The 26,168-nt window shown below is 36.8% G+C and overlaps 1 protein-coding gene and 1 pseudogene across 3 annotated transcripts in view; one reads left to right on the forward strand and one right to left on the reverse strand.

The window, feature by feature from the left end:
• The window catches only part of PTPN4 (protein tyrosine phosphatase non-receptor type 4), a 216,864-nt gene that overhangs the window by 40,039 nt on the left and 150,657 nt on the right, over positions 1-26,168 (forward strand). The window lies entirely within an intron of this gene.
• On the reverse strand, positions 10,863-11,317 carry LOC132013961 (nucleoside diphosphate kinase B-like; annotated as a pseudogene).

A 26,168-nucleotide genomic window follows, 5' to 3' on the forward strand; every position in this document is an offset into this window, starting at 1 on the left:
TGTGGTTTTGGCACAATCATTATTTTACTGTAGCCAGCCTGTGGAGTGTGTTTTCTCTCCCATGTCCTTGAATTCATTGTCAGTCACAAAGTATTTAATGGAAACATTAAATGCTTTAAAATATGTAGTACTCTCTGCGTATGGGTCCTCAGCTAGAAGCCTGAAAGACTGGAGGTTAGCATCATTTGAAGGTTTATTCACTCATATGACTATTATCTGAGACCTTAGCTGAGGCTTAAACACCTTATGATCTATCTGTGTGCCCTGAGGTTCTTCATAGCACAGTGGCTGTATTCCAAAGGTGAGCATCCACAGAGAGAGTGGGAGCCAGGTTGTAGCCATATTGCCTTTTGTGATCTGGCTTTGGAAGTCACATAATATCACTTTCACCATATTCTATTTGTCAGTTCTATCACAAGGTCACGCTCAGGATCAATGGAAGGGAAATTTATTCAGTGTATAGTTCTAAGGTGCTTCATAGATAGCACTGTTCGAAGACAGAGAACAAAGCTTTTGCATTCAGGGATTTTCTTTTCTTTTTTCTTTTTCTTTCCTTTCCTTTTTTTTTTTTTTTTTTTTTTTTTGGCTTTTATTTTTGCCCACATTGAGTTTTCCCTCAGTTTACTTTTTGACTCTTTTAAAAATTTTTAAAGAGGGTGGCTGGGTGGTTCAGTGGGTTAAGCCGCTGCTTTCGGCTCAGGTCATGATCTCAGGGTCCTGGGATCGAGTCCCGCATGGGACTCTCTGCTCAGCAGGGAGCCTGCTTCCTCCTCTCTCTCTGCCTGCCTCTCTGCCTACTTGTGATCTCTCTGTCAAATAAATAAATAAAATCTTAAAAAAATATTTTTTATGTTAAGTGGGCTCCAAACCCAACATGGGGCTTGAACCCATGACCCTGAGATCAAGAGTCACATGGTCTACCAATTGATCTTACCAGTGACTCCTCCCTCAGTTTATTTTTTGGAAATAAAATTACCTTTAAAGTACTAAAGCTGTTCTCTAAAGTGTTTTCTTTGTTATCAGTCTTTATGTACTTAAGAATAACTGATAATTTTTTAATGATACCAGTACCTCAGTTGTTGATGAAAGATACCATAAATCATAGATTTTGTTTTCTCTTAAACTAAGGTGAAATTCAATTAATACATATTTTAGTTATGTGATAATTTGGGTTGATGAATATTTAGTTGGCTGATCCTTATACTTTTTTTGTCTGTTAAATAATATGTTAAACAATTTAGTAGTGTAAATCAAGCTATAAAGGTAGGGTTAGCAGGTGAATGTGGATTAGGATGGGAAACTAAAGGAGTAGAGCGTGAGTAAGGTGGTAGAGTCAGAGAGAGGAGGAGAGAGAATCCCAAGCAGGCTTCATGTCCAGGTCAGAGCCCAGCACAGGCCTGATGTTATGACCCCAAGATGAGTATCTTCTTGTTATGACCCCAAGATGAGCCACCCAGGTTCCTTGAGAGAGTATCTTAAGCAGCCTCCACACCCAGCACAGGATCTGATGACCCTGAGATCATGACCTGAGCTGAAATGAGAATGCCCAACCGACTGAGCCACCCAGGTGCCCTGACTTATTTATAATCACTCTCTAGTCCTATATCTGTAAAAAAGGATAGAATTTTAAGGATATTTTTTCCCCTGATTATTGTTCCATTGACTTTACATATTGTATATGTGAGAAAATAAGTTTAGAGTCATTAGGTTACTTGCCAAAGCAATTGCAGAGCCAGGAGTGAGTGTGTGTGTGTGTGTGTGTGTGTGAGAGAGAGAGAGAGAGAGAGAGAGAGAGAGAAGGTCTGTTAGCACCTCTTGTCAACATTTTAACTATTATTTTATTAAATGTCATTTTCTAGCCCTATTTAAATTTGATGTTAGTTCTTTTAAAATACTGTCATTTATGTGTCACTCAGATTCCCTCAGAAGTGTTTTGTTTTACATATATTCATTTATTCATGTATACAATTTAAGATTTTTTTCTTTTTTAAAGATTTTATTTATCAGAGAGAGAGCGTGCACACAAGCAGGCAGAGTGGCAGGCAGAGGCGTAGAGAGAAGCAGGCTCCCTGCTGAGCAAGAAGCGGATATGGGGCTCAATCCCAGCACCCTGGGATCATGACCTGAGCCAAAGGTAGCAGCTTAACCGACTGAGCTACCCAAGTGTCCTTATAATTTAGATTTTTTTAAAGATTTATTTGCTTTTGAGAGAGATAGCATACAAGCAAGGCGGGGCAGAGGGAGAGTGAGAGTGGATCTCAAATAGACTCCATGCTGAACCTGACTTGGGCTCAATCTCACGACTGACCTGAGATCATGGCCCCAGTTGAAACCAAGAGTTGGAGGCTTAACCAACTGTACCACTTGGAACCCCAAGATTTTTTTTAAATTTATTTATTTTAGAGGGAGAGAGAGTGAGTGAGTGGGGAGAGGGGCAGAGGAAGAGAATCTTTCAAGCTGACTCCCTGCTAAGCACAGAGCCCAATGCAGGGCTTGATTCCATGACCCATGAGTTCGTGATCTCAGCCAAAACCAACGGTTGGGCACTCAACTGACTGAGCCACTCAGGCGTCCCTCATACATAAAATTCTATTTATTTATTTATTTATTTAAAGATTTAATTAATTAATTGATTAATTAATTAAATTGACAGCAAGAGAGAGGGAACAGGAGCAAGGGGATTGGGAGAGGGAGAAGTAGGCTTCCTGGCAAGCAGGGAGCCCGATGCAGGGCTCTATCCCAGGGCTCCGGGGTCATGACCATAGCCGAAGGCATATGCTTAACAACTGAGACACCCAGTTGCCCTTCATGTATATAATTTAAAAAACCAAATAGTTTTAAGAATGTTATAGCAAAATTAGCAGATTCTTGCCTTAGAATAAATAACTTTCAGCACATTTAGTTTTTCTCTCATATTTATTACTCAGGTTGTAAGAAATGTCCTTATATTATTTCTGTTTTTTCCTGACTTTTTTGTTCATATTCTGTACTGACTTTGAAGGATGAGACTTTAGACCTCTTATACTTCTGGGGCACCTGGGTGGCTCAGTGGGTTAAGCCTCTGCTTTCAGCTCAGGTCATGGTCTCAGGGTCCTGGGATCGAGCCCTACATCGGGCTCTCTGCTCAGCAGGGAGCCTGCTTCCCTCTCTCTCTCTCTGCCTACTTGTGCTCTCTGTCTGTCAAATCAATAAATAAATCTTAAAAAAAAAAAAAAATCTCATATTTCTTTTCCCTGCTCCATACACAGATACTTCCTCCAAACAAAATAATCATGTAATAATATTTGGTTAGTTCAATATTTCTTTTCCCCAGAGAGGAATCCTCTGATCATCTGCCTCGAGTTGTAGCCTTGCTTTGTCTTCCTGGAACTGAGTGAGAGAAAGGGACTGGAGAGCTCTCAGCTGAGTATGTAGACTTGCACTTACATAGATTTCCCTGTTTTCAGCTCAGTAAACATGAATCAGCAGCTGTCCCTGAGTCCAGAGCCTTACTGGGTTATTTTCTTTAAATTTCTGGTTCTTACAGTGATGGGTAGTTCCAAGAAGGGTGTGAGAGATGGTCATGGAGGAGACTGTTACTTATACAGACTCACTTTGATTACTGCCTTTACTGTTACTTTAGTGTGTCTTAAGCAAACATTGTGTCCAGTCTCCCTTGTTTAACCTTGATACGGCTCAGATTGATTTTCGACAGTGTCTACCCTGAAAGAGAATTTACTGTTTACCAAGAATTTTTTTTTTTAAAGTAAAATCACATGTTAAAATGCAGCCGGTCATCTTGAGTGCAAAAATATGTGATAATTTGCCAGTTACCATAGTGTTTGAAAATGCAAACGTTGTAGTATATCATTGATCTTTAAAGATTTTGTTAAAAATTTTTTTCCCTAAATTATATTATAGTAAGAAACTATTAATCAGGTTTATAATTATGCACAATTAAGATTATCTTATTTCTTGTTTTTTTTCCCCTTAATCCCACTATGTTTCATGAGGTGTATATATATAGTTCTTAGGTCTTGTAGCACATTTGTCATATATAAGTTTGTTACTGATAATGACATTTACTTCTGCTGAGAGATTTCCTGGACAGTTATCCAGTAATGAATTTGTAAGTCTTTAGTGTGAAGACTTACTAGCTTAGTGATTATACACAAGTTGCTCTACTTGTTACTTGTTACTTGTAACTATACATTAGTTGCTCTAATAAAAATAAAGATTTTATTATTTGACAGAGAGAGAGAGAGAGAGAAAGACAATGAGAGCAGGAATGCTAGCAGGGGTAGTGGGAGAGGGAAAGGAAGATGTGTGGCTCCATCCCAGGACCCTGGGATCATGACCTGAGGCAGGTGCTTAAGGCGCCCCTAACTCCTACATTTAAAATGGTTGATTCTTCTCTTCTGTTGCTTGTGATTTAATAGACTTAATCTGTTCTGTAGTTCCAGATGTTTTCTTAGAAGAATATTATAATTAAAATTCCATAAAAGAGCAGTATGCTAATTGCTTTATATGTATATTTTCACCTATGTACTGTTTCCAGCACCTAGTGTATTTCCTGGCAGTGTTGATTAAAAATACATATACACAGAAATTATAAAAATGCCAGTTTATTCTTAAAAAGTAAAGAAGAAAATAATTGTTAAGTTTATAGTTTTGAGAATTAGGTATTTATTATCTTGGCAGATGTACAGTAAATTGTGGGTTGTTCATATACCCATTTAATGATGGTAATTACTGAGTGCCCAGTATAATGGGAAAAAATAATTGTGAAAGTTGCTGTAAACTAGTTTTGGGGATTCTGTGTAGAAAGTAACTGCAGATCAGTCTCCCTGTGCCCTGGAAGTTATATACAGATTTTTTTTGTTATAATATACATGCTATATATTGTACAGTGCATAGATCTTCAGTATAAAACTCAGTGAATATTTGCATATGTATACATCTGTGGAGGTACAATAAGATGCTCTCACCAAAAAAAAAGATTCTCTTGTGCCCTTCTAAGTATTTCCTACTCTATTTTATTTCCTCTCTTAGCTTTTTTGGGGTAACCTCTTAATATCTGACAGTTAGTGTTTACCATGGAAATTACAAAATGTGTCTTTACTTATCAGTCTACCTTTAATACTTGTAACATGTTCACCCACCCAATACAAAAAGCTTAAAAACAGTTAAATACGTTTACCTGCCTCCTACTTTTTTGCTATTATTATGTATTTTAACATCCCCTCATATGTTATAAACCCTGTAAGACATTGTTATTATTGCTTTAAACAATCAGTAATCTGTATATTTGTCTTTATATCTGTACTCTGCACTTATGCATTTCTTATATATCCATGCTTCCATCTAGAATCATCGTCCTTCATCCTAAAGAACTACTTTTATTACTTTTTAAAGAAGGTTTGTTTATGATAGATTCTTTCAACTTTTTATCTTTTGTTATTCCTCACGTTCTGGGGGATATTTTTGCGGACAATAGAATTTTGTGTTGATAGGTTTTTCCTTCGGTAGTTTAATGATGCCACTTCATTAGCTTTCATATTTCTCTTGAGAAGTCATCTTTCACTTTTACTGTATTCACCTGAAGGACAGGAGAGAGGTCCTTTCCTTCTTTGTTTTTAAGATTTTTCTCTTTCTTTGATTTTTAGTCAGTTGTCTGTAATATAGGTATATGTGGTTTTTTATGTGTGTGTTGTTCCTGATTAGTATTTACTGATGTTCTTGAATCTGTAGGTTGATGTCTATAACATTTGAAAAGTTCTCATCTTTCACTGATTCAGTTATTGCTTCTGATCCATTTTCTCTTCTTTCCTTCTATACTTCAGTTACATATATATTAGATTGTTTGACTACATATCACATCTAACATATGTTCTACTTATAATTTTTTTCTGTCCTTTGAGTGACTGTTAATCTGTTTTTGCATGTGCTGATTCTGTGGGGTTTTTTCATGGTGCTTATTCTGCTTTTAAACCTATTCAAGGAGTTCCTCTATTTCACATGTTTTGCAGTTCTAGAATATCTCTGTGATCATTTTCATAGATTCTAATTCTCTAGTGAAATGTATCCTGTTTTAATCTATTTTCTGTTTTTTAATTCTGTTGTCTTTATATGTTGTCATTTATTTTTAAAGTGCTTACATAAGACCAATATATAGATCATTCCTAAGTCTTCTTTTGATTGTTTTGTTTCTTGATTATCAAACAGTTTTCCTGCTTCACATATCTACTAATTTTGCATTGTATGATGGATACTTGTGAGTATAATGTGGAGTAGTGGACAGCAGATTGGCCCATGGGCCAAATCCAGCCTGGTGGCCGTTGTGTGGCCCAGGAGCTAAGAATGGTTTTTACTTTTTTAAAGGTCTTGTTCTTGTTTTAAGAGAATGTGCAGTGGAGACTGTGACCCTCAAAACCTAAAAATACTTACTTCCTGGCTGTTTACTCGAAAGGTTTGCTGACCCCTATTATAGAAACTTTGGGTTGTTATCTTCCTTTAAGTAAAAATGCATTTTATTCGGGCGGGCAGTTAAATTGCCAGTGGATCACTTTGATTCTGTGAAGTTCAGTTTTAGGCTTTGTTAAGGAATGTCTGTTTCAATTTTGTTTTTATTCTAAGGCTTGGATTATCTAGGGTCTCACCTAAACACCTGTGGCATTCATCAAGGTCTCTCTCCTCTGATTAGTCTATACTTCATTTATTCAGAACTGTGCAAGCTCTGAACTCTTTGTTTAGCTAAAAGCCTCTCCCATAGGAGGCTTTTAGGCTCCTAGGCTTCTAGGAGTCACCCTGTTTAACAAAATACTGTTAAGTATTTTAACCCACACTGTTCATCTCTGCCTAGGAGGCAGATGAGAACCCAGAAGGGATTTTTTTTTTTTAAAGATTTATTTATTTATTTGCAAGAGAGGGAGAGAGAAACTAAGCAGACCCCATTTCAGAGCAGAGCTCAACATGGGGCTCCATCTCACAACCCTGAGATCATGTCCTGAGCTGAAACCAGGAGTCTGACACTTAACTGATTGTACCACTGAGGTCCTGTGTGTCCCCCCACCAGAGGGAAATTTTTATATAGTTTTGTAACTTTTTCTTTTTGGCTCTTTTCTCTCTAATAATCTGCCCCCCAACTCCCCCATTCAGCTACCTTAGCAGCCCCGAACATTAATTGTAGTCTTCGCTTCCAACAGGACTGCCACACTGCTTGGGCTCTGTTTCTCTACACCATGATTTGGAAAATGCCCTTAAGGAGAAAGCCAGTGTGAATATGGGATTTGATTTATCTGGTTTTCTTCTATCAAGGATCACAGTGCTGTGTTGGTTATTGTCTAAGGCCTACAAATGGGCTTTTTTGTTTGTTTGTTTGTTTGTTGGTATATTTGGTCTAGCTTTTACAGATGTTTATAGCAGAATGGTATCCCAACATTAGGTATTCCATCATGACAAGAACTGAAAATCCTGATTGTTTTAAAATGTGAGAATATAGCCCCTTATATAATAGTGGATTTTGATTTGAAATACTTAACATGTTGCGGGCTGTGTTTTTTTGTCCAATATTCAGTTGAGCCAAATAGAAAAACTCAGGTTTCAGTTAATAATGGTAAATAATAATAGTGAATGTATGCACCCTATAAAATCAAGTTAGTCTGAAATCTATTGATTTGGTGACGGGGATAAAATAGCATTTGATTTCCAAAGATGAAGCCCTATGTACATGGACCATTGGGTTTGTTATTTTAGAAGATTTCAGCTCAAGTCATCTGCCACATTTGAGATACACCTTAATCCTAGTTGGTCTGGGCTCACCTGTTATCAAAGAAACTTTGTTTGGCTCTTAATTGTTTAACTATCTTGTGTTTGTGTTTACATATCCAGCATTTTCAAAATCATTGTTAAATATTTTAGCCCACACTGTTCCTCTCTTAACTACCATACTAACAGTGTATATGAAGTACAGACCTGGTAACACACTATTTTATTACCTTATCTCATATTCCTTGAGGGAATAATCATTTAAATGTTTTTGCTCTCATAATGTTTTTTTTGTATTGTACTGAAAGTAAAGGCTGTTTGTCTAGGCCACAGGTTACCATGAGTAATTTGATGAAACTAGGTAGTTAGCTTGGGGTCTACTTTCTTGCTTTTGCTCTGTGTGTCTTTCTTGAAGTTGAATATAGCATGCCCTTCTCAGCTACTTGAGTCCTGTTCTTTGAGAAAGAATATATGCCACAGCTCTGTTTCTGTGCTAAAACTTGCAAACATGCTTTCAGTATTCGTTGAAATGTTGTTGGTGACTGTAGAGATGTAGTTGTTACCATACAGTTAAGCTACATGACTCCCTTTCTGATGCACCACTGCCTCTCCCCTTCTCCCAAGTAATTCTTTGTTCTGAGTCTCCTGTGGAACCAAGAATCCCCTGGAGGAATCCTTGGTGCCCAGGATGACCCTCTGCCCAGGGGCTGGTGTGGGTTGGTGTCGGTGGATGGACTTTGATGATCACAATAGTGTAGAAAAGAACCTGCTTCTCATCTTTGTACCCATTTTGAATGTTACTCCTACTCAAAATTATATAGTTTCTTATCTATATATTAGAAATTTGGTTATATATTAAAGGTAGCATCCATTTAGTCTTACTTGAGTCTTTGTCCTTATTTAATATTCTTTTCTAAAATAAGACTTAAAATAATTATGCTTCCAAAATAAAACAACCCATATATTCATGCATTGCATGTACAGTATAGCAGATTGCTCACTTTCAGAAATCTTCACTTATCCTGAAACTCTTTTCTCCTCCTCCTTGTGAATTCAGTATAGTAATATGTCTTCCTCTTAAATATTTTCCTAGTAACTGTTTTTTTACTTTTTTCATTCACCTTCTGAATTCTACACATAATTTTTAACGTAACTTGTTTGGTTTCCACAAAGAAAAGCAACAGCTGTAATATGTGATGAATCAGTAATACTGTTATGACAAACATTTTTCTGAATGTGCAGACACTTCTTTTTCATGCTTCCTTTGGTTTGTTAATAGTAAACTTGAGTGCTGATAGTGCTTTTCTCTGTTTCTTTTGCATTTAATTTTTTTCCCCGTGTTAAATCTGGAAGTGAATAGGCACTTGAGTTTAGTAGTAGGTTAATTTACAGTGATGAATTCACTGCACATTTTTTTGATATTATTTAACTTTGACTTACTGTGAAGTGACTTTCATTTTTCCTCATCAAGAATAACTTGAGGGGCACTTGGGTTGTCCTGTTGGTTGAGCATCCAACTCTTAATTTTGGCTCAGATTTCAGGGTCTCGAGATTGAGCCCTGTGTCAGGTTCTGCACTCCTTGTGGAGTCTGCTTGAGATTTTTTTCTCTCTTCCTCTCCTTCCCTGTGTCTGCTTCTCCCCCTGCTCATGCTCCCTCTCTCTTGCTCAAATAATAAAATGTTTTAAAGAAAAAGAATAACTTGAATGGAACTGTGCTAGTTTTACAAAGAACTACATAGATCTGGTCATGGATTGTAGCTATTAGATTACTCCACACAGATTATTTAAACATATAGTGATGTCAAAATTAAGATTAAGCACCATGAATAATTGATAAACGAAGTTGTGGTATAGGGAGGTAGTAGCATAGTATAATGAGAAGTGCATGGGCCTTGGAATTCACATCACATATTACAGGCTAGATTTGTATCCTGGACCTATCATATGCTTGCTATGTGGCATTGTCCCACTTACTTGAGCTTCATATATATATAATTTCCTTTTATATAGGTGGAAATAATATCATCTATTAAGGTTATCAGGATTAAATGAATATATATGAAACAGTCAATAAGGATTCTATTAAGTCATTTTAGAAATGTAATATCCCTTCCTGCCCTTTGTCTTCTTTTCTCTCCTTCCTCTTTAGTAACCCAGAGTCAGCCAAACACAGCATCCACCCAGTTGCCCTGACTTCTGACATCAGTTGCACAATTGGGAGATTTTTTTGTTTGTTTGTTTCTTTCTTTATTCTTTTCTTTCTTTCTAAAGATTTTATTTACTCATCAGAGAGAGAGAGGTTGTGTGTGTGTGCAAGCAGACAGAATGGCAGGCAGAGTCAGAGAGAGAAGCAGGCTCTCTGCTGAGCAAGGAGCCTGATGTGGGACTCGATCCCAGGTCCCTGGGATCATGGCCTGAGCTGAAGGCAACCACTTACCTGACTGAGCCACCCAGGTGTCCCCATTTGGGAGATTTCTATAACCACCCTGAGTTTCAGCAATTTGTTAGGATTCACAGAACTCATCAAGAGCTGTTACACTCATGATTATAGGAATACAGATTATGCTGGGAAAGGATACAGATTAAGATCATTCAAGGAAAGAGATGGATTGCTCAGAGTCTAGGAGGAGTCAAAACCAAGGACTTCAAGTCCTCTTCAAGGAGTCATAGAAGATGTTACCTTCTCCTGGCCACCATATGTGACAATACACACAGACTGTTTCCAAGGGTCTAGAGATCACCTCCCATTATTGAAGAGCAAAGGCCAAGCTTCTCTTTGGAAAAGGTCGTTTCTTCATGTTAGTGCTACAATTTGTAGTAGCTGATTAAATTATTCAGTAGTTAATATTGCGGTTATTAATTTTTATCTACGTAGTAACATACAATTTTAAGTAGTTTTTCAAAACCAAACAGGACAAAGCATATAATGAAAGCTTAATGACATGCTCCCACCTTCTTATTTATTTATTTATTTTCCCAGTTGCCAAAGGCTATATTGGTATGTATGTTTTAGAAAATAAAGATTGATTCTGTTACTTTCAAGTCACTGGACTGAAGAGCTATGTCTAGGGACACATCAAATAGTGAAAAAGGGGACTGCTGCTTTGGTCACATTTTATTCATAGATACAGTCAAAAGCACAAGACTTGTAGTCAACCAGTTCTTCAGGTTTAAACCACAGGCTGATTTCTTTCTCTGTACTTTCTATTGAATTGCTCCTATGAATGTTGCTCTTGCCAACTTGAATCCAAAAGTCCCGGTTGGTGCCTGGCTTAGAATCTGCTGAGTTGGTCTCCCCAGGCATCACTTGCTTTGTTTTCTCCACAGTCAGTCCCACCCAGACCATAACCACAACTGGCCTGCAGCTCATGGGCTTCAGCAGCCCTGGGAAGAATGGGTGGTCCTTCAGGTCAATGGAGTGCTGCTTCAGAAGTTCCTCAGAGGCCTGTAGGAGCTTCATGGCCATGAGATGGAACCCCTGCTGCTCCAAGTGCCCGATGATCTCACCCACCAGGGCACACTATACACTGTCCAGCTTGATAGCATAATCCTCCGCTCCAGATTGGCCATGGCCAGGATGCTGGCTGTGCACTCCTGCTTGATGGGATTGGAATCAACTCTTGCTCTTTTAGTGCTAGTTTCCAAATACCTTTGGAGTTATATTTTAGGCATTTACTCCATTTTTTCTGTGCTGGTTTATGTTTTTTTTTTATTTTGGACATAATTATTATTTTTTACCACTCTTTCCCCAGTCTCTTTTGGACATTATATTGACTTCCTGTTATGCAAGATGAGGATTTAATATTTAGTCCATTTTACATCTTCACACACCCCCAAATTCTTTTGTCATAATTTTTATTTAAATCTGTGTATCTATTTATCTATCCCTCTCTATCTAGTATTTATGTATCTTATATTTGTCAGAATTACATTTCTAATAAAAGAAACTGGAAATAACCATAACTTAAACAAGCTTAAAGTTCATTTTTCTTTCACATAAAAGAATTCTGGAGATTGACAGTCCAGGAAAGGGATAGCAACTTCATAGTTAGCAAGGAGTAAGGCTCCCTCTTTGTCCTTTGCTTCAGGAAAGTTTTTAGAGCTCTGCCATGCTTGTCAGCTTTTTGGTAGGTGGCAGTGTTAACCAAAACTGGGTTTGCCTGTTGGTGGTTATTGAACCAAAAGGCACAACTAAGCCAAAGAACAGGAAAAGAAAGGGTTTTACTTGCAGTAAGTAGAGAACACTGGGGATCTTTCCCAAAACAGTTTTTCCTGAACAACAAAATTGAGGAAGGAAGTTTTAAACTAAGAGTGTGCACATATTCATGTAGGGGCTTGCACAATGGGGAGTATAGTGTGGAAGGGGGGAAGAAGTCATCTGAGGGTGACTGAGTCCAGGTCAAAGTCATGAGGGCCAGCAGTCATCAATTCTTTGGTTCCATTTGGTCCGTATCTGAGTGCTCAGAGAGGTTAGATCCTACATAGATAACTCAAGGATGTATATATCAGGTCAGTCTTAACTTTTGAGTTGGCACTGGGAGTCTTACCATTGATTTATTATCCCTGATATGCATAGGTTATATCCTGTCCTGATAGTGGCTCTTTGCTCTTCAATCCTTTCACAAGATGGCTGGGAGCCTAAAATGACTTTTCTTATGTCAAGAAAGTTCTGTCTCTCTTCATTTTCCAAGGAACCTCTAACTCTTTCTGCTTATAAGTAGGGGAAAATGGAGAAGCAGAAAGGGCACATGCCAGTTTTGTTCCCGAGTCTTAAGGAGCATTGCTTATAAATTCTACCCTGTAGCTTCTAGTTATGTCTTAATGGCCAAAATTTAGTCACATGCCCTCATTGGGGCTGCAAGGGCTGGGTACTTTATTTTATTTTAAAAATTTTTTAAAGTAGGCTTGACGCCAACGTGGGGCTTGAACTCACAACGACCTTGAGATCAAGAGTCACATCCTCTACTGACTGAGCCAGCCTGCCACCCCAGTGCTGAGTATTTTAGATACTATTGCTACCCCAAACAATACTGGAGTTTTATTTTATTTTATTTTATTTTAAAGATTTTATTTATTTATTTGACAGAGAGAAATCACAGGTCGGCAGAGACGCAGGCAGAGATAGAGAGAGGAGGATGCAGGCTCCCTGCTGAGCAGAGAGCCCGATGCGGGGCTCGATGCGGGGCTCAATCCCAGGACTCTGGGACCATGACCCGAGCCGAAGGCAGGGGCTTTTACCCACTCAGCCGCCCAGGTGCCCCAGGAAAATTCTTTAAGAAGATTAAAAATGCTACTCCAGTGAACACACAAATGATAAGAGAATAAAATATCCTTATTGCTGATAAAGAGAAAGTTTGAATGGTCTGAATAGAAGATCAAACTGGGCACAATATTCCCTTAAACCGAAGCCTAATCTAGAGCAAAACCCTAACTCTCTTCAATTCTCTGAAGGCTAAGAGAGGTGAGGAAGCTGTAGAAGAAGAGTTTGAAGCTAGCAAGGTAGTTTCTTGAGACTTAAGGAAGGAGGCCATTTTGCTAATGTAATGTAAAGGCCATTTGCTACAAGGTAAAGCAGCCAGTTATTCCAGAAGATCTAGCTACTTGAAAGTGTAGCTACACTAAACAACAGATTTTCAAAGTAGACAAAACAGCCTTCTTTTGCAAGAAGATCCCATCTAGGACTTTGACAGCTAGGGAGAAGTCAGTTCTTGGCTTCAAAGCTTCAGTGGACAGGCTGACTCTCTTGCTAGGGACTAATGCAGCTCATGACTTTAATTTGAAGCCTGTGCTCATTGATTATTCAGAAAATCCTCAGGTCCTTGGGTGGCTTAGTCGTTAAGCATCTGCCTTTGGCTCAGGTCATAATCCTGGGGTCCTGGGATTGAGCCACATATTGGGCTCCCTGCTCAGAGGGAAGCCTGCTTCTCTGTCTCCCACTCCCCCTGCTTGTAGTCTCTCTCTCCCTGTGTCTCTGTCAAATAAATAAATAAAATCTTTTTAAAAAATCCTCTGGTCCTTAAGAATTATGCTAAATCAATTCTCCCTGTGATCCATAAATAGGAAAACAAAGCCTGGATATAGCACATTTGTTTACAACATGGTTTAGTGAATATTTTAAACCCATTATTGAGACCTGCTCAGAGAAAAAGATTTCTTTCAGAATTACTGCTCACTGACAATGTGCCTGGTCATGTAGAGCTCTGATGGAGATGTAATGCTGGCTTCATAGAGTGAGTTTAGAAGTAATCTTACTGCTTCTACCCTCTGAAAGGAATCGGAGAGAATTGATACACTTTTTTCTAACATGTTTGGTATAATTCACCAGTGAACAGGGCTGGTTCTGATGCTCTCTGCTTTGGAAGTTTACTTAATTTGCCTTAACATTTCAAGCAGTAAGTTGCTTATTTTTTCTCCTTAATAAGTAGAACAAAAATGGATGATTGTTTACAATGAAATTTGAAACTACCTCCTTGTATTTGCATTCAAATCAGGTGTTTATTTTTTCAGTTTACCTCCCCTTCCCAATTCTATTTTATGTGTGTTTTGGCAGACTATAACGTCATCTTACTTACTTGGTAAGTAGTAATTTTGTAGTCTAGTTATTCCATAATGTGTACGTATATCAAAGTGTCTTGTTGTACTTCTTAAATATATACAATTTTATTTGTCAACTGTAGTTTAATAAAGGTTGAAAAATAGATACTACAACCTTGCCTCAGCCCTCATTCTTCTACTTAAATTGCTTACTCAGAGTTTATCATGTAGTTGAGAAATTAGCTTCTCAAGGCTTACTGTGCTTCACTTCTAACAGAACTGCTACCTTCTTTTAAGGAAAGCTCTTATATCTCTGATCACATTCTGTATCTTAATCATATTGATGTTCCTTTAGGATTTACTATTGTTTCTGTGTCTTTCATTCTTTCATGGTTTATTTACATTTATGTTGGATTACAGATATTTGAGGATTTTTCAGTCCCCTTTTACTAATTTTGATTTTAATTTCATTATGTTTAGTGAGTGTGCTTTGTATAATTTCTGTTCTTTTAAATTTGATAAGGTTTGCTTTAATAAGGATTATTTTAAATTTGATAAGATTTATGGCATATTTTAGTGAATGGTATAGCCCTTGGAAAAAAATGTACATTCTGCTTTTTTTGCATGGAGAGGTCTGTAAATGTCAGTTAGGTTATTGACTCAGTGTTTTTATAACCTTGCTGATTTCTCTCTTTGCTTTGCTCTGTCAGTTTTTTGAGGAGGAATGTTAAGTCTTCAACTATAATTGTGTAATTGAACATTTGTGTATCAATTATGTTAGTTTCACCTCTTGTATTTGTATTACCTCTGTTGTATTATCTATTTATGGTTGTTACTTCTTCTTGGTGAGTTAACTCGTTTATCATTATGTAATGTCTGTCTTTATCCCTGGTCATTTTCTTTCTTCTTCTGTTCATTCGTTTGTTCTTTCTTTCTTTCTTGTCAGTACTCTTCATCTTCCATTTGAGTAGTGTTTGCATATTGTGTCTCTTCATTGTATTATTATTATATTAATATGTATTACTGTGTACATATTATTACATACATACATATACATACATATATGTACAATATTAATATGTACATTTTTATATTAAAGTGGAAATTTAGTAGGCAGTGTATAATTGGGTCATCTTTAAAAATACAGCCTGACAGTTAATGTCTTTTAATTTAAATGTAATGAAATTATTGAATTCATTCAATTTAGTCCTTCCATTTTTAAGTTCTTTTGTTTATCCCTTCTGTTTTTTGTTTCTTCGTCCTTTCTTGCCATCATTTGGATTATTTGAGTATTTTTAGTATTCAGTTTTGGTGTATCTTTTTTCTTTATTGTTTTTTTGAGGTTGCTATATCGATTATAATATATATACCTACTTTTTACAGTGTACTTATATTTCCTGTTTTACGAGACACCTGGGTTGCTCAGTCAGTTAAGCTTCTGCTTTCGGCTCAGGTCATGATTCCAGGGTCTTGGGATCAAGTCCCGAATCGGGCTTCTTCCTCAGCTGGGAGCCTACTTCTCCCCCTGCTTGCGTGCTCCATCTCTCTCTTTCTTTCTCTCTTTCTCTGTCTGAGACAAATAAATAAATAAAATATTTTTAAAAAATAAAAAATAAATGGGATGTGTGGGAGGCTCAGTCGGTTAGGATTTTATGTTTTACCACTTCAAATAAAACTATACAGTTCCATCCGTACAGTTCCCTATTCCCTCTCCCTTTTGGGGTATGTTTGTCATATGGTTTGATTTTACATGGAATAAAATCTCCCCAAACATGCATAAGTTTTACTTTCAATAGTAATGCATATTTTATATAATTTATCTTATTTTACTTTTAATTTGAGAGAGAAAGAGGAAGAGCACAAGCAGGAGAAGTGGCAGATGGGGAGGAAGAAACCAACCTCCTGCTTTGCCGGGAGCCAAATGCAGGGCTCATCCCAGGACTTGAGATCATGACCTGAGCTGAAGGCACACGCTTAACCGACTGAGCCACCCAGGTGCCCTTATAATTTAGTAGGAGAAAATAGTTTTTTATATTTACCCAGATACTTCGTTCCTTTGGCTTGAAGTTTCCAATTTCCCTGTGGTTTCATTTCAATTAAGTGAAGAATTTCTTAAGTTCTTTTAATTTTCCTTTGTATGGCAGTGTTTTGAGTTGTCTTATAATTGAAGAATATTTTCAATGGATATAGATTTCTAGGTTGATAGCTCTTTTTTCTCTGTACTTTAAATATGTAGACTTTAAATATTTAAAGTCTTCCATAGGTTTTGTTTGTTTTTGTTTTAAGATTTTATTTACTGTTTTGTGACTTCCATAGGTTTTGTTTGTTTTTGTTTTAAGATTTTATTTACTTGACAGAGAGAGCACAAGCAAGGGGAGTGACAGAGGAAGAGGGAGAAACAGGCTTTCCTCTGAGCAGGGAGACTGATGGGCGCCTTGATCCTAGGACCCCAGGATCATGACCTGAGCCGAAGGCAGACACTTAACCATCTGAGCCGCCCAGGTGCTCCACTTCATAGTTTTGATCCAAACTCTGCAGTCATTCATCTTAACTGTTTCCCTGTGTGAATTGTATATTTTAAAAATATTCCTGGTCTTTAAGTTTTTTTAAAAAATTGAGCTTATCTTTCAGCAGGTTGATTTTGATGGATCTGGCCTTGGTTTTATTTAACTGAGATTTTCTTATCATTAAATCCATTCCTTGGAACAAATTAGGATACTCTTCATTTGTTACTTTTTCAAATATTTTTCTTGTCTTCTTCAGGAACTCCAGTAATGTGAATTTTAAATTTTGTCCTGAGTCTCTGTTCAATTTTTATAAAAACTTTGGCTTTCTTTCAGATTAGATACATTGCTCATGACCTTTAAATTGACTTTCCAGGTATATATGTTGGTGTGTATGTATATATTTTTTCTTGAATTTCTGTATATTATTTCATTTTAAGAGTATATACTTTCCTTATTCATGATGGTGGTTATACTATGTAAAAGTCTTTGCCTGATAATTGAAACATCTCAAGGTATCTTTTATCTTGAAAATTGTTTAGGTTTTTCTGATTCTTGTGTACCTAGTAATTTTTTTATTGTATCCTGGACATTTTGGAATCTTGTGAGACCCTGTGTCTTTTAAAAATCCATTCTATAATAGTAATTTTGTTGATATTTGTTATTTGTGATTAACCCAGTATTCAAATACTTCTCATTCTGGGGGGCATTGGTTCCAACCTGAATTTAGTTCCAAAGCCTGTGATCTTTGGATCTGACTTGGCATGCAGCATTGAAGGGCTAGTTTGAGGCTGATGCTGGAGCTCAGTTTTCAGTCACTGCCGTGGTTCTTTAGGTGTATTCAGCACACGCACAGCTTTGGCAGGAGCCCAGGACTTATGTTGATTTATAGTCTCCTATATTTTGCAGGCTTTTCTCCACATTTTCTGGATTCGGTGGCCACTTTTCATAATTACTGTGCTCAGAGGGTTGAGATTCTTTTCTGTGTAGTGCATTCTTTCTTTGTTGGGCAGTGCTGTAGGATTGCCTTAGGGTGTAGAGCTGAGAGAAAAGTGAAGTATAAAAAATAAACAAGCAGACATTGCTCCCTACTCTTTAAAAAACCCTTTTTTCCTGTTCCTCTGTACAGAGATGGGTGTTCTCTTGGGTGTTTTAGTTCCTACAGTATCATCACCATGGCCGTGCCATTATATAACTGGGGTTGTCCCTGGGGCAAAGCTGGTAGAGAGGAAAATGTGTCCCCCCCGCAACACACTCTTCAGTTCACAGGGCTCCTCCTTTTCCTTTCTCTTCTTTTGCTGCCGTGCCTACTGTGTAGTTCCCTAATTCGACCCATCTTTGAGTCAAAGGTTGAAGTAAAGAAAATTAAAGAAAGGGGAACAAAAGAACACCTGGGAAGTGCACCATATCTCAGATTGCAGTTTTGCCTCTCCACTCTGCCTGCTGTAATTTACTTTTTTGGATTGCTTTATATATTTTTATCTCAAGTCTTTAGTTGTAATCAGTGAAAAAAGTAGCTTCTACTGTGCTTATTTCATGTTGGTCTGTACCAGAAATTGAATATAAATCTTTTCTTAGCTACGTTATACTAGAACAAGTTTTTCTTTGGTAGTTGTGTAGGATCTTTCCTACTTTGATACTTGTTTCTATAAAGTGACACTTGACTGACTCTCAGCTTCTCATCTGTAGAAATTTTCCTGCTTGTCAGTATGTTCTCTTGCTTAACCTAGATATCACATGACTATGCTTTTATTTTTTATTGTTTGAATAATATTTAGAATATGTTTCTCTAGAAACAGGTTTCTTTTGTATATCCAAATTAGTATTTTGTTGGATAATTTTACTGAGTATGGCTCTCGTCTTAGTTTTACCTTTGTATCTGTCAGATAATAGTAATCATTCAGAATCATGCTGTTTTTCCTTAGAGCTTTCACAGACGAAGACCAAAATCCTGGTCCTCTGACTCTTCAAACTGATGCTTTTATCTTCCTCACCATCTGCTGTTGGTTGACTGGTGTGTTCCTTCTCTGTATCTTCTTCTGATCAGTGACATAGATTACAGATATGTTAAAAGTTGTGGTCACGAAAGATTGGAGATAAGTATTCCCTGGTGCTGTTTTTCTTATAATTTTGTATGTATAGGAATTTAATCGTGGGCTCTTAAGGATAGAAGTTCACATTGCTATCTCCAAATCTCAATTTCATAGGTCTGTTTTGGGGCTCAGAAATCTATATTATACAAGAGTACACAAGATAATTTGGAATCCAGTTTGTAGTTTCTGTCCTTACAAAAAAACACAGTTGGGAGGGATTGAAGACTGCCTTGGCCTTATTAATATTCTGCAATTAGCCATTACTTATAGAGCACATTTTCCTGTTTATTCATTACATGTACTAAATGGGACATAATGAAAATCCATGTTCACAGCTATATTATATTTGATGTTCTCACTCATAGAGTAGGTTTTCTGTTCAGTATTTTTCTAAAAAATGTGAAACTAATGTATAGTTTTACAGGTGTTGTCTTTAGCAAGAGTTTTGAGCCCGTGTACGTCTGTAGTGATAATTCTCAAATGGGACTGATTTTGTACCTGCTCTCCCTGCCCCAAGGGACATTTGGCAATGTCAAAACATTTTGGTTGTCACAGTTGGTAGGAGCCCCTGGCATCTGGTGGGTAGAAACCAGGGATGCAGCTAAACATTCTGTAATACACGGGATAGCCTTCTGCTCCCAGAATTATCTGACATGAAATGTCCTAAGTGCCAAAGTTGGTTGAGAAACTGTGCTCCAAAATTAGTGTTAAATGAAGATTTTTTGATTAATACATTTATTTGTTGAAAGAATCTTCTTTTAGTTGCAGTTTTCTACCAATTGGGTGTTCTTACTTTTGAAAGTTAGGAGTCAAGAGATTTTGTTTTGCCCCTTACCACACTCCTATACACAAACATTTCTTCTTCATTTGATAGATTGCATTGTGCATTTGCGTATTAATAACTGGGTAAATGAGAATGACTACATTAAGACAGACCAGTGCTCTCATCTCCCTGTGAAAAAATCTATTTTAGTTCACCTTTAAAGGAAGGCAAAGAAGGAAAGTAGGATGTTTTGGGGACTAATTTTGAAATAGGGGGTTTCTACTATTTGTAACTTTTGTGTGCATCAGCAAGAAATACATTAGATGGGATACCTGGGTAGCTCAGTCAGTTAAACATCTTCCTTCAGCTCAGGTCGTGATCCCATGGTCCCCGGATCGAGTTCCACATCAGGCTCCTTGCTCAGCAGGGAGCCGCCTTCTCCCTCTGCCTGCTGTTCTCTCTGCTGGTGCGCGCGCTCTCTTTCTCTCTCTGACAGATAAATAAAACTCTAAAAGAAAAAAGAAAATATATTAGAGTCCCCACTGGGCCACTTGCTTGCTAATTTTCCTTGGTAAAACAAAATTTTCCCAGTCTAAATGATTATGAATCATGTTTCATTGAGGGTTTTGGTAATCACAAAGAGCAGAATGAACTTTTTATTTGAAGTATAACATACATAAAATAAAAATCAAATCTTAGGGGCGCCTACCTGGCTCAATCAGTAGTGCATGCAACTCTTGATCTTGGGGTCATGAGTTCAAGCCCCATATTGAGCGTGGAGTCTACTTAAAAGAAATCCTAAATGTAAGATTGACAAGAATTATGAAGTTAAATCTTCTGTGAAACCACCATTGAATCAAGATATAGAATATTACCAATATGTTAGAAGCATCCTTTGTACTTCCTTCTTGTTACTTTTCACTACTAGCCCAGAGCAGTCACCAGACTGACATAGATTAATTTTGTCTGTTTTTTACTGTTATTAGAATAAATCATTTGAAATTGCTGTTTTTGTGTGTTGGTGTCCACAGTTTCATATATAGTTCTGCCTAAATATTACCCCCCCTTCTGTATAATACTCCATTTCTGGTAGCCAGTTTCCAAAAATGGCCCCTCAATGAACTATACCTCTTAGTATTCACACTTGCAGAATTCCTCACTCCTGAATTTTGTTTGGTCTTTGTGATTCGTTTTGTCCATGGCAGTAAAGAAGACTCTGTGACATGAAGCCTTCCACATTCTAGCTGGGTCTCTTAGAACTTACACTCTTGCAGCAGTCTCAGAATCCAGCTGTCTTGCTGTGCGAAGTCTGTACCATATGGAGAGGCCATATATATAGGCTTTCTCGTTAACAGCCCCAGGTGATATTTTAGCCAGCAGTCGGTTACAGTTCTCAACCATGTGAGTGAGCCATCTTGTACATGATGGTACTTTCAAACTTCAGATGAATTTATTAGCTGCCATCTAACTGGAACCACAAGTAAGAACCAAAGCTGGGCCCGTCAACCCACAGAAGCATGAGATATTAATACTATTTAAAAAATATTTTGGTGTGTTTGCCATAAAACAATAGTGAGATATCATTGCACGAGTATACCAGAATTTATCCAATGAATTGTTTGTGGACCCTTGATTTGTTTGCTCTGTGGGGCTACTATGAATGCTGCAGCTCTATGCATTTCTTACACATATATGTATATTCATATATATTCATATATATATATACCTACATACTTCTGTTGGGCAGATATCTAAGAGTAGAAAGGCTGGGTCAGATATTGCGAAACGGTTTTGCATGTACACTTCCACCAGCAGTTTACGAGAGTTACATGTGTTCTAAATCCTCACCAACATTTCATATTTTTATTTTTTATGATTTTTTTACATTTGAATTCAATTAATTAACATGTAGTGTATTATAGGTTTCTCAAAGGTAGAGTTCAGTGATTCATCAGTCTTATAGAACACCCAGTGCTCATTACATCACACTTGTTATTTTTACATTTTAGCCATTTTGATGCTTGTGTTGTAGTATTGCAGTTTTACCTTCCACTAATTAATTTTTTCAGCATTTAAAAAAATAACACCAATCTCATCTTCCAGTGAATAAAAAGTAGCAGTTTACAATTCATTTTGCAAAGCAGCATAACTTCCATATTAACAGCTAGTCAGATCATAAAGGAGTATTTTAGACCAATCTGAGCAAAGTTTGCAAAGTTTCCACACCAATTATTAACAAATTAAAACTATATATGTATGTACAAAAATACTCTTAAGTGTTTATACCAAGTTAGGTTAATTTTGAGAATATAAAGTATAAAGGAAAAAATCCATATGATCAATTACCCAGCATATTAAAAAACAAAAACGTAGTACACTAGAAATAGGAAAGAATTTCCATAAACTGCTAAAAGATATTTACAAATACCTAGGCATGCATCATACCTAGAAATGAAATACTGAAAGTTGGTGGTGGTGTTTCCCATTTAATTATTGACCACTTGTGTTTCCAGTTTTTAATCTCACTCTGCGGTTTGCCAGTAGTTTTGTTGACTTTTTTTTTTTTAAGATTTTATTTATTTATTTGACACAGAAAGAGAGAGAGTGAGAGCAGAAGTAGAGAGGTAGGCAGAGAGAGAGGGAGAAGCAGGCTTCCTGCTGAGCAGGGATTCCCGATGGGGGGCTAAATCCCAGGACCCTGGGGTGATGACCTGAACCGAAGGCAGCAACTTAACCAACTGAGCTACCCAGGTGCCCCAGTTTTGTTGACTTTTGCTAAAATCTCTTGCGTAGGAACTATTTGTCAGTTCCTCTTTGTAGGATCTGTCAACTTTGTTCTGTGTATGCTTAAACAGCTTTACTGAGATATACTTCATTTTTAAAGTGTACAGTTCATCCTTGTCATTGTACAATTCAGTGGTTTTTGGTATATTGCAATATTAAATTTTGAATATTGTAATCTATATAACATAAAATTTACCGCTTTAACCATTTCTGAGGGTACAGTTCATTTGCATTGATTACATCACACTGTTTTGCAGCCATTACCACTGTTTCTAAAACGTTTTCCATCACTCCAAACGGAAACTGTGTAACCATTAAATAGTAAATGTCCCATTTTCCCCTGACACCAAATCTGTGGATTTGTGTATTCTGGATATCTAAGTGAAATCATACAATATTTGTTCTTTTATATATGGCTTGTTTCATTTAGCATAATGTTTTGAGATTCCATGTAGTATGTATCAGAACTTTATTCCTTCTTGTTCTTGAAAAAATGTTCCGTTGTATAGATATACCACATTTTGTCTGTCTGTTCAACTGTTGATGGACACTTGGGTTGTTTTTACCACCTGTTGTGAATAATGTTGCAATGAATAGTAACATACAAGTATCTAAATAAGTCCCTGTTTTCAATTCCATGGGGTATATACCCAGGAGTGTAAATGCTGGATCGTGCTTTTAGCTTTTAAGGAACTACAAAAATATTTTCCATAATGGCTGCACCATTTCACCTTCCAACCAGCATTGTTTAAGAGCTCCAATTTCTCCATATATTTCCCAACACTTGTTATTTTCCACTTCTTTTTTTTTTTTTTTTAAAGATTTTATTTATCTATTTGACAGACAGAGATCACAAGTAGTCAGAGAGGCAGGCAGAGAGAGAGAGAGGGGAAGCAGGCTCCCTGCTGAGCAGAGAACCCGATATAGGGCTCAATCCCAGGACCCTGGGATCATGACCTGAGCCGAAAGCAGAGGCTTTAACCAACTGAGCCACCCAGGCACCCTATTTTCCACTTTTTAAAAAATCGTAGCCATCTTAGTAGGTATGAGGTAATTTTTAAAAATTGTGGCTTACACTGTATTTTTGGAATTACACTGGTGCGTAAAAGTTAAGAATTGGTATATTGTTTTGGCAAATTGCACCTTTTATCATTATGTAGTGTAACGATTTTCTTGATGCTTAGCAGTGTTTTTAAAAATCTGTTTTATTTGATGTAAGAATTTCTGCCAGGTTTCTTTGATAGGTATGATTGGTATTTGCTTTCTTAATGATTTCTTGTCTTTTAACTTTTAATCTTTTCATGAGATTACTGGCCTTTTGTATATCTTCTTTGTAGAAATGTCTATTCAAATTCCATGCTCATTTTATAATTATTTGCCTTTTTATAATGAGTTTTAAGAATTCTTCATATCTTCTGGATTCATGTCACTCATCAGATAAGTAATTAACAAATATTTTCTTGCATGCCATAGGTTGTCTTTTCATTTTCTTAACGGTATCCTTTTTTGAAACACAAAAACTTTTTTTATCTTTAATGAATTACAGTTTATTTTTTTCTTTTGTCATATGCTTTTGGTGTCCTATCTGAAATACCATTTCCTTGGCCATGGTCACAAAGATTTACTCCTGTTTTCTTCAAAGGGTTTTATGGTGGTAACTATTAATTTTATGCCGGTAGTCCATTTGGAGTTCACTTTTTATATGGTGAGTGGTGGGGATCCAGTTTCATTCTTTAGCTTGTAGATATCCAGTTGTCCCAACACCATTTTTAAAATTAAGTTTTTAATTTTAATTTCAGTCTAGTTAATGTACAGTGTTATATTTGTGTCAGGGGTACAACATCGTGATTCACCAGTTCTGTACATTGTCCGATGCTCATCACAGTAAGTGTACTCTTAATCTCCATCACCTGTTTCACCTCCCACCTGCCTCCCTTCTGGTAACCATTAGTTTGTTCTCTGTAGTTAAGAGTCTGCTTCTTGATTGGTCTCTCTCTCCTTCTCTTTCTTTCCCCCTTGCTCATTTGTTTTATTTCCTAAAATCTGCATATGAGTGAAATAATACAGTATTTCTCTTTTCCTGACTAACTTATTTCACTTAGTATTATACACTCTGGCTCCACTCATGTTGTTGCACATGACAAGATTTCATTCCTTTTTCTGGTCGAATAATGTGTGTGTGTGTGTGTGTGTGTGTGTGTGTGTATCACCTCTTCTTTATCCATTCATTTATCAGTGGACACTTGGACTGCTTCCATAATTTGACTATGTAAATAATGGTGCAATAAATATAGGGTTGTGTATATCCTTTTTTCTTTTTTTGAGAGAGAGCGAGCAAGAGTTTTTTAATTTTAGCCATGATTTGCATTCAAATGGTAATGAGTGATGTTGACAGTCTTTTCATATATTGTTGGCCATCTGTATGTCTTCTTTGAGAAATGCCTATTCACATCTTTTGCTCATATTTTAATTGGATTATTTTGGCTCTTGAGTTGTATCATTTTTTAAAAATACTTTGGATACTAAACCTTCATCGGATCCGTCATTGCAAATACAGCCTCCCATTCAGTAGGTTGCCTTTTAGTTTTGTTGGTTGTTTCCTTTGCTGTGCAGAAGCTTTTTATTTTGATGTAGTCCTCATAGTTTATTTTAACTTTGATTTTCCTTGTCCCAGAAGACATATCTAGAAAAATGTTGCTACGGCTGATATGAGAGAAATTACTGCCTGTCCTCTCTCTTAGGATTTTTATGGTTTCAGGTCACACATTTAGATCTTTAATCCATTTTTTTAAAAGATTTTATTTCTTTTTATTTGAGACAGAGTAAGCAGGAGCAGGGAGTAGTGGGGCAGAGTGAGAGGGAGCAGCAGGCTCCAGACCCTGGGATCATGATCTGAGTCAAAGGCAGACACACTTAACCTACTAAGCCACCCAAGCATTCCTCTTTAATCCATTTTGAGTTTATTTTTATGTGCAGTGTAAGAGTGTGGTCCCAACACCATTTTTTGAATAGACAAAATCATTCCCATTTGAGTTCTCTTGACACCCTTGTTAACCAATCCGTGGTAAATATAAGAGTTATTTTTCTGGACTCTCAATTTTATATTCTTTTCTATTTCAGTATCTCCCCTTATATGAACACAACATTGTTTTAATTCGTTTCATAATAAGTTTTGAAATTGAGAAATATATTTCAACATTTGTTTTTCTCTTTCAAGATTGTTTTAGTTGCAGACACATTTAGGACTTTTGTGTCCTGGTAGTGGATTTACTCTTGTCATTCTAAAATGTCTGCTTTGTCTCTGGTAAGTTTTATTTTCTCATTTCAGTTTATTTTATCTGATAGTAATATATTCACTCATCTTTTCTTTTGATTAATGTTTACATCGAATATCTTTTCCATCATTTACTTTCAACCTACCAAATCTTTATATTTGGAATTTCTTGGAGACAGCATATAGTTAGGTCATGTATTTTATATCTTCTCTGCCTGCCAGTCTCTGTTTGAGTCCTGGTTGAAAATTGCTTTTTTCCAGAGAAGACTTTTATGTGCCTTTGCCAGTGAGTTGAGGGCACCGTCATCCCAGGATCTCTTGTATTTTTCACTTGGGGTTCTCAGACCACATTGTAGCATGAATTCTGACCAGGTAGGCAAGTTATACTTTTACTTTTTAATTTCTTACATTTTTCTGTGCCATTCTACATGGTATGATTTTTGTTGTTGTTGTTTACTTTTACCAATAT

Source organism: Mustela nigripes, chromosome 3, assembly GCF_022355385.1.
Source record: "Mustela nigripes isolate SB6536 chromosome 3, MUSNIG.SB6536, whole genome shotgun sequence".
Classification (NCBI taxonomy): Eukaryota; Metazoa; Chordata; class Mammalia; order Carnivora; family Mustelidae; genus Mustela; species Mustela nigripes.